This window comes from Pleurodeles waltl, chromosome 4_1 (genome assembly GCF_031143425.1).
Source record: "Pleurodeles waltl isolate 20211129_DDA chromosome 4_1, aPleWal1.hap1.20221129, whole genome shotgun sequence".
Lineage (NCBI taxonomy): Eukaryota > Metazoa > Chordata > Amphibia > Caudata > Salamandridae > Pleurodeles > Pleurodeles waltl.
The window spans coordinates 39,465,997-39,478,469 of NC_090442.1; the positions used below are offsets into that span (position 1 = coordinate 39,465,997).

General features: G+C 41.4%; 1 non-coding gene across 1 annotated transcript; it reads right to left on the minus strand.

Annotated features, from left to right (window-relative positions):
- Positions 1-3,346: 3,346 nt before the first annotated feature.
- On the minus strand, positions 3,347-3,419 carry TRNAR-UCG (transfer RNA arginine (anticodon UCG)). Its single transcript has one exon. It is a non-coding gene; the product is annotated as a tRNA-Arg (tRNA).
- Between the last annotated feature and the right edge of the window lie 9,054 nt (positions 3,420-12,473).

Below are 12,473 nucleotides of genomic sequence, written 5' to 3' on the forward strand. Positions count from 1 at the left end.
GACCACGCCCGGTCAACCTATTAAACCGACCAGACCACAACATAAAACAAGTGTCTCATACACTTTTCAACATACTCCGGAGTCTCTTGACTTTGCAGGGCCCGTCTCAACAACAACAACCACGTGGACCTTTTTCTGCACAAAGCGCCACATGCACATGAAGTTCGACGACTTCCCTACTCTCACACTCAGAGTCGCACCTCCGCTATTCTCTAAAATCCTCGCAACCTTTTCAAACAATCTGCGGCAATAAGCTGTGCAAGCGCAAAACCCTGACTTCACTCATGCCGTCACTAGTACCGCCAACGCCGATTTCACACCTCCATTCTCTCCATTCGCAAGCTCCGAGATCCCGGGAAAGTCGCGGGGGACTTAGGGCATCATCATTCTCTCAATCTGTTTTACCCAAGAAAAAATCTAATTCAACACCATATACCTCTCGAGTGGGGGTCCCAAAGGGCGTAACCGTTACCTCTCGAGCAGGGTCCCAAAGGGCGAAACCATTACCTCTCGAGTGGGGTCCCAAAGGGCGAAACCATTACCTCTGATAGAGCGTTCCTTCCTAATAAATTACCTGTATTTGGACGCTCTTGGGTCGATGAATCTTTTGACCAAGTGGGGCTCTCTTCACCCGAGATTAATCAATTTAATCAAATCAATAATCAATAACGAACATAAGCAATGCCCTGATCAACATAACACTTCACAATTAATCCAGAAAACATTTCGGCGAACCATGACCTTTCGGGCATGAATAACCACACCAGTTTATTCAAAGTTAATGAATTTATTTCCCTATATTAACAAAGCTAGCACGATATAAATGTGTCTCAACACCAAATGATAGATGTAAATGAACATTAATAGCTGTCCATAACGGCGAAAAAGATGCAATCTATGCAGCATTTGAATAACAATGCATTCGATAATAGCAACGCAAACCACTAAAACTATAATCTGTAATGAGCTAATTGCATACATTAGTCAGCATAACAAGGTCTCAAATTGCATCGTGCAACAAATGAATCCTCATCTAACCTCAAATTAGCATCTGCATGTGGGACTTCATGCAAAAACAATTTAGCAACATTGATTTGGAAAACTCCTAACTAGGGCTCTTATCAAAAATCAGCAGTTGGTTACCAAAAAAAGAAACACAATGCAATTGTACATTTTCCTTTCATATTTACCAAATTCAATCAGCATTCAAGGAAGTCTTCGTCTCACAGGTACCGGTTTCCGATCAGCATGGGACGGGGCAAAGGGGCGGGGTGGACGGGGCAATTGCCTCACAGCGGCAAGATAAAAGGACAAAACTACTACTTTATGCAAAGGGACAGATCAAAGTTAAAGTCTCTAGGGCGAGAATTTCTTAAAGTCTCTTTCTCTCGATTAGAGAAAGCATCAAAGTCTCATTCAAAATGGCGTCGAACATCAATTGGCATCGTAGAAGATGGCAAAATGACGAGGTCGGTTAGATGGGCCATAATGGCTGCAATGTCCTGCAAATGGCGGGTAATGGCTAATGGGCAATAATGTCCTCCATGGGTGCAGTGGGTAATGGCCAAAGGCTGATGGCTAAAAATGGCAATGGCTGCTTTCTTCTTGTGCACCAGGTTTAAATAAACAACAGTTCAAATCCAGTAGGGTCTTCCATTGGAGGGTTCATAGGTTGGCTTCAAATTGTCCAATCAAAAACAACAATTCACAAGCTTCTACCTAGGCATACATTATCCTTGGAGTCGGGAACGTAAGTTGCAACATATTTTACCAATTAACTCACTTTCAGAGCTTCCATTGTCTGCACCTGCAGATTGACCTTGGAGCAAAGAAGAAGATGCCAGGCTGGCACGAAACCTTAAAGATAAGCATGTGAACCGATCTCACTGGAAAAGTACAGCTTCAAGCAGGAATACACGTTTATTAGCACATTAGAAAAACACGAGCATCTAAACCGTGAGACAAGGCAACTAGGCCGAAGCCTCCACTGAAGTTATGCTAAGTTAAAACATTTCAAACAAGCAAATCATGGCACACGTTTACGGTTATGTCAGATTAGTACAATTCTAATACATCACGTTATATAAAGCACGCTTATAAATGTTGGCGAACTACTCTGAGGGCACATTTGTCCCCGTACAATCTTTATTAGTTCGGTTAAAGTCACACTTGATTATTGCAGCACTACGTTTATGCGCTAATAAATGTAAAACCTTCATTTCTGCGTCATCAGCACCTCAGATAGACTTAAACTTACACACCCTGGTCTGTGAGAGTAGTGCCCTATCCATTGCGGCATTGAGGGTAATCTGCAAGACAGAGTTCCAAAATCATCCTTTCATCTCAGTTCATGGCCACATACAGTATTTCTGCAGTCATTCGTTTCACTTTTCTGTCTTTAATTAAACTGACCATTTTAAACCTCCGGCACCCACTACTTCAATCTTACCGGTTTTGTGCTATCATAGGGCCTTGGAACTTTTGGCAAGTGGACAGAAGCAGTCAGAGAACCACATCACAATACATACTCCTTTGCCTGATACCTTTCACAACAAACTGCTCTTGGAAAAAGACGTTAACCGGTCCTTGCTCTCAGACAGACACAGAAAGCCTATCACCACCTCTACGAACATATTTCAATCAAACCAATATATATCATTCAACAATTATGCCTCTGTATCAATATAACTACAACTCGATACAGAAAGGAATTTAAAAAACAATCTGTCCATTTGAATAACCAGCAGAGTTTTAAGGACGTACAAATTGGAATGTGACAATTTCAGAGTTCCTCATTCATAAGAAGTCTGTGAGATAGTATCTCAGAAAGATCTCAAGTTTATAGCAAAAATGGTTGTAAGGGTGATTTTTACCACACAATTGCAACTAGATGACTCAATCTGCAAGAGACCAGTCCTTGACAGATTACACAACTGGGGCAACAGCAAAGGCAGCAATTGTGTCAATCCTTTATGATTCTTCTCTAGTACTATACTTTTTCTGAGGGACAATTTGCATTATTCCTGGAGAAAATCATAGAGCTTCTACCCATGCATAGTTTCTTCTTTCTGCACGCACACACTCCCTGCACTGAATCTACCCACAGTTCTGTTCAGAATGATTGTGCCATGTCATATTGTTGTATACGTATTGCATATCCATTGCATTTATGAAGAGGTACTTTGGTATGGCAGAAAGATTGAAAAGTAGCAATGCTGAAGGTATAACGTGACTGATTGTGCAGTTTGCATTGGGCTTTCTTAATGAGTGAGAGTGAAAGGAGTATTGTATGAGTGTGTTTCCAGTTTGTATGTAAAGATAAGTTGGGTGCTGTGAGAAAAAGACTTAACCATGAAGGGACTCGAACCCTCAATCTTCTGATCCGAAGTCAGACGCCTTATCCATTAGGCCACATGGTCACTGACTGCAACATGTTTGGGTGTTTAGGGTTAGGTGGTATGAATGGATGTGGAACATATCAATTACAGGTGTGCAGGACAGGATCCCATACCGTTCTTCATCTTCTTTCCATCAAAGGAGTTTTTTCAAACAGTATCTAGATAATTTCCAAAGTTTCATATCTTATGCTGTGCTTTTTTGGCGTTACTCCTCCTTTCTTCTTTTATTGAATACTCTGTTTTATGCTGCAATGGTATTTTTGGATTATTTGAAAAGAGAATGAAACTGCTTTGACAGTAGTTCAGACTTCCCATTTCTTGACTTGCTAATTTGCTCCCTGAATTAGCTTATACAAGTGACATGAACAGGGCCTTGACCTAAGCACGTACCTGAAAGCCTGTCACCACCTCTAGAAATAAAATTCACAGCAGCTCAAAACATTCATTTTGAAAGAGAATATTTCAAGTGAGTCCAAGTTTAATTTCAATAAAGAAAGTTGTATAAAATGACACGCTGCACATTTGGGTAACCAGCATGACTCTTTTCAGTGAAGAAGTGGAATGGTTCTGTTGCAATATACTATCACCCTGGCAAGCTGCTACGAGGAAGAGTAAACAATATGATTAGGTTTCAGCAAAAATGTATTAGTTCAGGGTGTGCACCTCAGATAGACTTAAACTTACACACCCTGGTCTGTGAGAGTAGTGCCCTATCCATTGCGGCATTGAGGGTAATCTGCAAGACAGAGTTCCAAAATCATCCTTTCATCTCAGTTCATGGCCACATACAGTATTTCTGCAGTCATTCGTTTCACTTTTCTGTCTTTAATTAAACTGACCATTTTAAACCTCCGGCACCCACCACTTCAATCTTTCTGTTTTTGTGCTATCATAGGGCCTTGGAACTTTTGGCAAGTGGACAGAAGCAGTCAGAGAACCACATCACAATACATACTCCTTTGCCTGATACCTTTCACAACAAACTGCTCTTGGAAAAAGACGTTAACCGGTCCTTGCTCTCAGACAGACACAGAAAGCCTATCACCACCTCTACGAACATATTTCAATCAAACCAATATATATCATTTAACAATTATGCCTCTGTATCAAAAAACTACAACTCGAGACAGAAAGGATTTTAAAAAACAATCTGCCCATTTGAATAACCAGCAGAGTTTTAAGGACGTACAAATTGGAATGTGACAATTTCAGAGTTCCTCATTCATAAGAAGTCTGTGAGATAGTATCTCAGAAAGATCTCACGTTTATAGCAAAAATGGTTGTAAGGGTGATTTTTACCACACAATTACAACTAGGTGCCTCAATCTGCAAGAGACCAGTCCTTGACAGATTACACAACTGGGGCAACAGCAAAGGCAGCCATTGTGTCAATCCTTTATGATTCTTCTCTAGTACTATACTTTTTCTGAGCGACAATTTGCATTATTCCTGGAGAAAATCATAGAGCTTCTACCCATGCATAGTTTCTGCTTTCTGCACGCACACACTCACTGCACTGAATCTACCCACAGTTCTGTTCAGAATGATTGTGCCATGTCATATTGTTGTATACGTATTGCATATCTGTGGCATTTATGAAGAGGTACTTTGGTATGGCAGAAAGACAGAAAAGTAGCAATGCTGATCTCATAACGTGACTGATTGTGCAGTTTGCATTGGGCTTTCCTAATGAGTGAGAGTGAAAGGAGTATTGTAAGAGTGTGTTTCCAGTTTGTATGTGAAGATAAGTTGGGTGCTGTGAGAAAAAGACTCAACCATGAAGGGAGTAGAACCCTCAATGTTCTGATCCGAAGTCAGACGCCTTATCCATTAGGCCACATGGTCACTGACTGCAATATGTTTGGGTGTTTAGGGTTAGGTGGTATGAATGGATGTGGAACATATCAATTACAGGTGCGCAGGACAGGATCCCATACCGTTCTTCATCTTCTTTCCATCAAAGGAGTTTTTTCAAACAATATCTAGATAATTTCCAAAGTTTCATATCTTATGCTGTGCTTTTTTGGCGTTAATCCTCCTTTCTTCTTTTATTGAATACTCTGTTTTATCGTGCAATGGTATTTTTGGAATATTTGAAAAGAGAATGAAACTGCTTTGACAGTAGTTCAGACTTCCCATTTCTTGACTTGCTAATTTGCTCCCTGAATTAGCTTATACAAGTGACATGAACAGGGCCTTGACCTAAGCACGTACCTGAAAGCCTGTCACCACCTCTAGAAATAAAATTCACAGCAGCTCAAAACATTCATTTTGAAAGAGAATATTTCAAGTGAGTCCAAGTTTCATTTCAATAAAGAAAGTTGTATAAAATGACACGCTGCACATTTGGGTAACCAGCATGACTCTTTTCAGTGAAGAAGTGGAATGGTTCTGTTGCAATATACTATCACCCTGGTAAGCTGCTACGAGGAAGAGTAAACAATATGATTAGGTTTCAGCAAAAATGTATTAGTTCAGGGTGTGCACTGATAGAGCGTTCCTTCCTAATAAATTACCTGTATTTGGACGCTCTTGGGTCGATGAATCTTTTGACCAAGTGGGGCTCTCTTCACCCGAGATTAATCAATTTAATCAAATCAATAATCAATAACGAACATAAGCAATGCCCTGATCAACATAACACTTCACAATTAATCCAGAAAACATTTCGGCGAACCATGACCTTTCGGCCATGAATAACCACACCAGTTTATTCAAAGTTAATGAATTTATTTCCCTATATTAACAAAGCTAGCAAGATATAAATGTGTCTCAACACCAAATGATAGATGTAAATGAACATTAATAGCTGTCCATAACGGCGAAAAAGATGCAATATATGCAGCATTTGAATAACAATGCATTCGATAATAGCAACGCAAACCACTAAAACTATAATCTGTAATGAGCTAATTGCATACATTAGTCAGCATAACAAGGTCTCAAATTGCATCGTGCAACAAATGAATCCTCATCTAACCTCAAATTAGCATCTGCATGTGGGACTTCATGCAAAAACAATTTAGCAACATTGATTTGGAAAACTCCTAACTAGGGCTCTTATAAAAAATCAGCAGTTGGTTACCAAAAAAAGAAACACAATGCAATTGTACATTTTCCTTTCATATTTACCAAATTCAATCAGCATTCAAGGAAGTCTTCGTCTCACAGGTACCGGTTTCCGATCAGCATGGGACGGGGCAAAGGGGCGGGGTGGACGGGGCAATTGCCTCACAGCGGCAAGATAAAAGGACAAAACTACTACTTTATGCAAAGGGACAGATCAAAGTTAAAGTCTCTAGGGCGAGAATTTCTTAAAGTCTCTTTCTCTCGATTAGAGAAAGCATCAAAGTCTCATTCAAAATGGCGTCGAACATCAATTGGCATCGTAGAAGATGGCAAAATGACGAGGTCGGTAAGATGGGCCATAATGGCTGCAATGTCCTGCAAATGGCGGGTAATGGCTAATGGGCAATAATGTCCTCCATGGGTGCAGTGGGTAATGGCCAAAGGCTGATGGCTAAAAATGGCAATGGCTGCTTTCTTCTTGTGCACCAGGTTTAAATAAACAACAGTTCAAATCCAGTAGGGTCTTCCATTGGAGGGTTCATAGGTTGGCTTCAAATTGTCCAATCAAAAACAACAATTCACAAGCTTCTACCTAGGCATACATTATCCTTGGAGTCGGGAACGTAAGTTGCAACATATTTTACCAATTAACTCACTTTCAGAGCTTCCATTGTCTGCACCTGCAGATTGACCTTGGAGCAAAGAAGAAGATGCCAGGCTGGCACGAAACCTTAAAGATAAGCATGTGAACCGATCTCACTGGAAAAGTACAGCTTCAAGCAGGAATACACGTTTATTAGCACATTAGAAAAACACGAGCATCTAAACCGTGAGACAAGGCAACTAGGCCGAAGCCTCCACTGAAGTTATGCTAAGTTAAAACATTTCAAACAAGCAAATCATGGCACACGTTTACGGTTATGTCAGATTAGTACAATTCTAATACATCACGTTATATAAAGCACGCTTATAAATGTTGGCGAACTACTCTGAGGGCACATTTGTCCCCGTACAATCTTTATTAGTTCGGTTAAAGTCACACTTGATTATTGCAGCACTACGTTTATGCGCTAATAAATGTAAAACCTTCATTTCTGCGTCATCAATCCCTCCTCTGATGACTATTTGTCATCACACAAAACTATTCCCACAAATTTTGTTCCATAAAAATTCTGTCAGTTCTCTTTGCCTTTTAGTTCCCCTTGTTCTTGCCTTGTATTCTTCTGCCATTCTTTTCATCATTTTCTCTTCCTTCCTTCTCTTAATTCTTGCCATGATCATTAGTATTCCCCTCTTTATTCCCCAAATCCCTAAGATGCAAATTAGTACTATTAGTATTCCCTGTATTATTTTTAGTAATATTCCATTCCAAATGCCACCAAGCCAATTTCCCACTGAAGCAACTCCCTTTCCAACCTTCTCCCAAACTCCTGGTTCTTTCAATTCCTTCAAGTCTGCACTCTCTTTTGTTAGATTTGCAAGCATTGTTTTAATCTTCACACTGTTGTCTGGTATATACGTGCAACAGTGACGCGCACCAAGCATTTTGCAAACGCCACCATCCTTTGCTAAAAGAATGTCTAAGGCAAGCCTGTTTTGAAGAGTCATAGCTCTTTCTGCTGCAAGTTCAGCATCCATCAGGATTATAGCACCTGAAAACTTTGTCAACATGTTATCCACTATAGTAGACAACTTTCTTATTTTGATGGAATTCAACACAACTCCCAATGAAGGAATCATGGCTCCAAATATATCTCCTACCACAGCAGCTGCGGTCTCTCTTTTCTGGATACGATGAGATCCAGACGTCTTTGGAATCACCGATAGGTCATCCAGTTGATAAACCTTTGGGAACACTGTACCCAAATAACATCTCCCCCACCATCCCTTTGGAAGACGATAATAGGCCTTATGCCCACAAATGTAATATACACCAGGTATGACAGGGTCAAGTCCGTTCAGCATGAATGTCCATTTGGCCTTAAAGATAAACGTATGTTTACATTCACTCGCTCCCACGAAAATGTTATCATAATAAGATTCACCACGATATATACAAAATTTCCCTACATGCCAAGCGTCTAAAGCTATTCTCCCTTGTGTTTTTATTGCGGCAAAAGCATAATTATCTACTGAAGTCCTCTTACTTAGCTCTTTTTCTAATTTCGCATTCATTTGTGCCCTTCTATCATCTGTGCGATCTAAAAAGCTTATTTCTACTGCAGAGAGCGAGCAGGTAAGGTTTTCCCTATGAGCGTGAGCTGTTTCAAAAGGTTGCATTGGCTCGAAAAATTCCCTCATTATTTTAGCATCCCAATCTTTAGCAATCTGGCTTAGTTGCGTTATTATAGGAACATATGCAAAGGTAACATCATAATTTGAATAAAAATACTGTATGTTAGTTTGACCATAAAATCTAGAAGTTACTAAACTACATGTAATCCCATATGTAAGAGGCATGTGGTGATAAGTCACCCCTTCCGTTACCGATGTCGGTATCTGTGTACACACATAACAATCTTTCGCATCCATAGTCTCAACATATTCTGTTAGTAGGCGATAGAAAACATTATACGAAAGTTCCTTCTTATCATGCAAGTGTCTCTCATCTAATTCTAGTCTTTTCAATGCGGTTAATTCAGTGACAGTAACAGGAGCAGAAGTAGAAGCATCAATTTTCTCATTCTCACCCTTACCACGCGTTGCAAGCACTATTGCCATTATTATTAGTACACATGCGGTTATCAAGCCTATACACGCATATTTACAATATTTCACTCTACTGTTTTGTGTAGCCATGATCTGTATAGAATCAGAGAGCTAGAAGCACTTATAAAGAAACGATTTAGCAATTAGTTACAAAGCTGAACGAGCGCAATGTTCACACAGTTTTCTTCAGGAGCCCAGTCACTTATCGGTTAGCAGCATTTGTCTCAATTCAGCAATAACTCAGTCTTTTATCAGTTAGCAACGTTGTCTCAAATCGGGTTTAAGAGTCAATCAGGTTATCAAAGTCTTATCAAGTTAGCAAATGTCTCATCCGGTTTAGCAATGTCTCAGCTGGTTGTATCACGTTAGATTATAGCAAGCAATGTCATTTATCACCCTTTCAATCAACAGTGTCCATAAAACTTTTCTTTTCTATTGGTATCTCTTCTTCTTCGTTCTCGAGGCTAAGAGATACAAATTCGTCGGTCCAATCGTCATTGACTACATATGCCCATTCTGGACCGGAATATCTCCTGTTTGGTATCCTTTTCCTTTTCAATTTTGCATCTCTCTTCGATTCTGCCTCACTGGTACTTTCCTCTTTGGCCAAGTCTTTTTCTTCACTTGATGTTGGTACCACGACAGACACTTCCTTTCTTTTCTCTTTCACTCTTGGCCTTTCACTGTCGTTCAACGTTTCTCTAGTTCTTAGTTTTACTGGTGATACACTTGGTCTTCTCTTTGCACTGTGTCCACTTGATGGACCTGCGATCTCTTCTGTGGAAGTTTGAACAGCTTCGTTCTGTTCTGCCTTGTCCCCTCCTTCTGGGGAGTCAATCAGGTTTTTCTTTTCTTTTTCTGTACCGTCTGCTTCTGGGAAAGCCCTCCTCTGATCAGGCTCTCCTGCTTCTTCACCTCTTTCGAGCCCTTTGTCACCGTTACTTTCTCCAGGCTCTTTGTTACCTTCAGCTGCTTCAGGCTCTTTGTTACCTTCAGCTGCTTCAGGCTCTTTGCTACCCTCAGCTGCTTCAGGCTCTTTGTCACCCTCAGCTGCTTCAGGCTCTTTGTCACCTTCAGCTGCTTCATCTCTGTCTGAGGTTTCTCCTTGGTCTTCCCCAAGTGAATCGGCTGTTTCGTCCTCAGAGAATATTTCTCTCTCTTTTATTTCTGCCTGTTCGCTTCTAGTTCTGTTTTGCTCTGTCTCAGCGCTCGGCACTTTGTTATCAGTTACTGGCAGTTTCAGCGCTTCAACTTCCTCATCTGTGGGACACAACACCTTCTTTGTATGACTGGCGTGAATCCAGTTGGGAACTCCCGCACACTTCACAGCGGTAGTGGTCGTCAGGATCACTTAGAAAGGGCCTTTCCAACGGGGTTCCAGACACGACTTCCTCACGTGCTTCTTTATCACGACCCAGTCACCTGCTTTCAGTGTGTGTCCTGGACCTTGGATCGGTGACAAGGTGGTTGCTTCCACCTGGTGAGAGAAAGAGCGAACCACGTCAGCCAGACCTTTGCAGTAGTCTAACACCATATCATCTGTAATATTCAAAAGCACGTTTGCGGGAACTGCAGGAAGTCTCATGGCCCTGCCCATGAGAATTTCGTGCGGGGACAATCCAGTCTTTCTGTCAGTGGTGTTTCTCATTGACATTAACATCAAAGGCAATGCGTCAGGCCATTTCAAATTTGTCGATGCACATATTTTCGCCATTCTTGATTTCAGTGTACCATTCATCTGCTCCACCAGTCCTGAGGCCTCAGGGCGATAGCTACAATGCAGTTTTTGCTCAATGTTCAGCGCTGTGCAAAGTAACTTTATCACCTCGTTATTGAAGTGACTTCCTCTATCTGATTCTAAAGAGATCGGGAATCCGAAACGTGGTATCAACTCCCTCAACAATAGTTTTGCAACTGTAAGGCTGTCATTTCTACGTGTGGGGTATGCTTCAATCCAGTGACTAAAAATGCACACAATCACCAACACATACTTCAGACCTCCATGCACAGGCATCTCAATAAAGTCCATCTGCATTCTGCTGAACGGGCCTCCCGCCCTGCCAATGTGGCTCACGTTCACAACCGTTCCCTTTCCTGGGTTAATCTGCTGACAAATGACACAACAATGGCAAACTGCTTCTGCAACTTGACGGAATCTGGGGTTAAACCAATCAGTTTTGAACAATCTTATCATGGCATCTCTCCCTAGGTGAGCCTGCCCATGATAGAACCGCGCTAGCTGCGATAAGAGACTATTTGGTAAAACAAATTTTCCCTCATTTGAAACCCATAACTCATCTGGTCTCCTTGTGCATTGTGACTTAATCCAGGAAACTCTTTCATCCTCCCTGACGCTATTCTGTAATGCTTTTAGTTCATCCATTGTATCTACGACCTTCAAGGCAAATGCTTCAGCTGGTTCGAGTTCTGGTTCACTTATCAAATTCCATTCATCCCTGAGCAATACACAGTTCAAGGCACAAAATCTTGCGACTTGATCCGCATATGCATTTCCCAGGGAAACATAGTCCTGTCCTTTTGTATGAGCACTACACTTTACCACTGCAATTTCGGCTGGCATCTGAATGGCGTGTAACAATTCCCTTATTCTCTCCCCGTTTTTCACTGGGGACCCTGAAGAGGTCAGGAAACCTCTCTGTGACCATAGTTGCCCAAAGTCGTGCACAATTCCAAACCCGTACTGACTATCAGTGTAAATGGTAACCTTCATCAATGTAGACAGTTGGCATGCTCTTGTAAGGGCTACAAGCTCTGCTACTTGTGCGGAATAGACTCCTTGAAGCCAGGATGCTTCCAAGACACCTGTTACAGTACATACAGCATATCCTGCTTTCAAAATTCCCAATGCATCTCTTAAACATGACCCATCAACAAAAACAATTTGGTCATTTTCATCAAGCTTAGTATCCTTAATGTCAGGTCGGGGTTTTGTGCAAAATTCAGTCATGCTCGACGTCTTCAGCGTTCTCAATTTCAGCATTTTCACCGGGAAGCAAGGTTGCTGGATTCAACGTAGTGCACCTTTTCAGCTGCACATTCGGTGAGCCCAGAATTATTGTTTCATACCTTGTGAGTCTTGCTCTAGTCATGTGTTGCGTTCGGGAGCGGGTCAAAAGTATCTCAACTGAGTGAGGGACCATGACTGTTAATGGGTGTCCCATCACTATTCCTTCACTCTGAGTGAGGCTGATACCAACTGCTGCTACGGCGCGCAAACACCCTGGCAGTGCTGCTGCGACCGGATCCAAAGTAGCTGAAAAATACGCTACTGGTCTG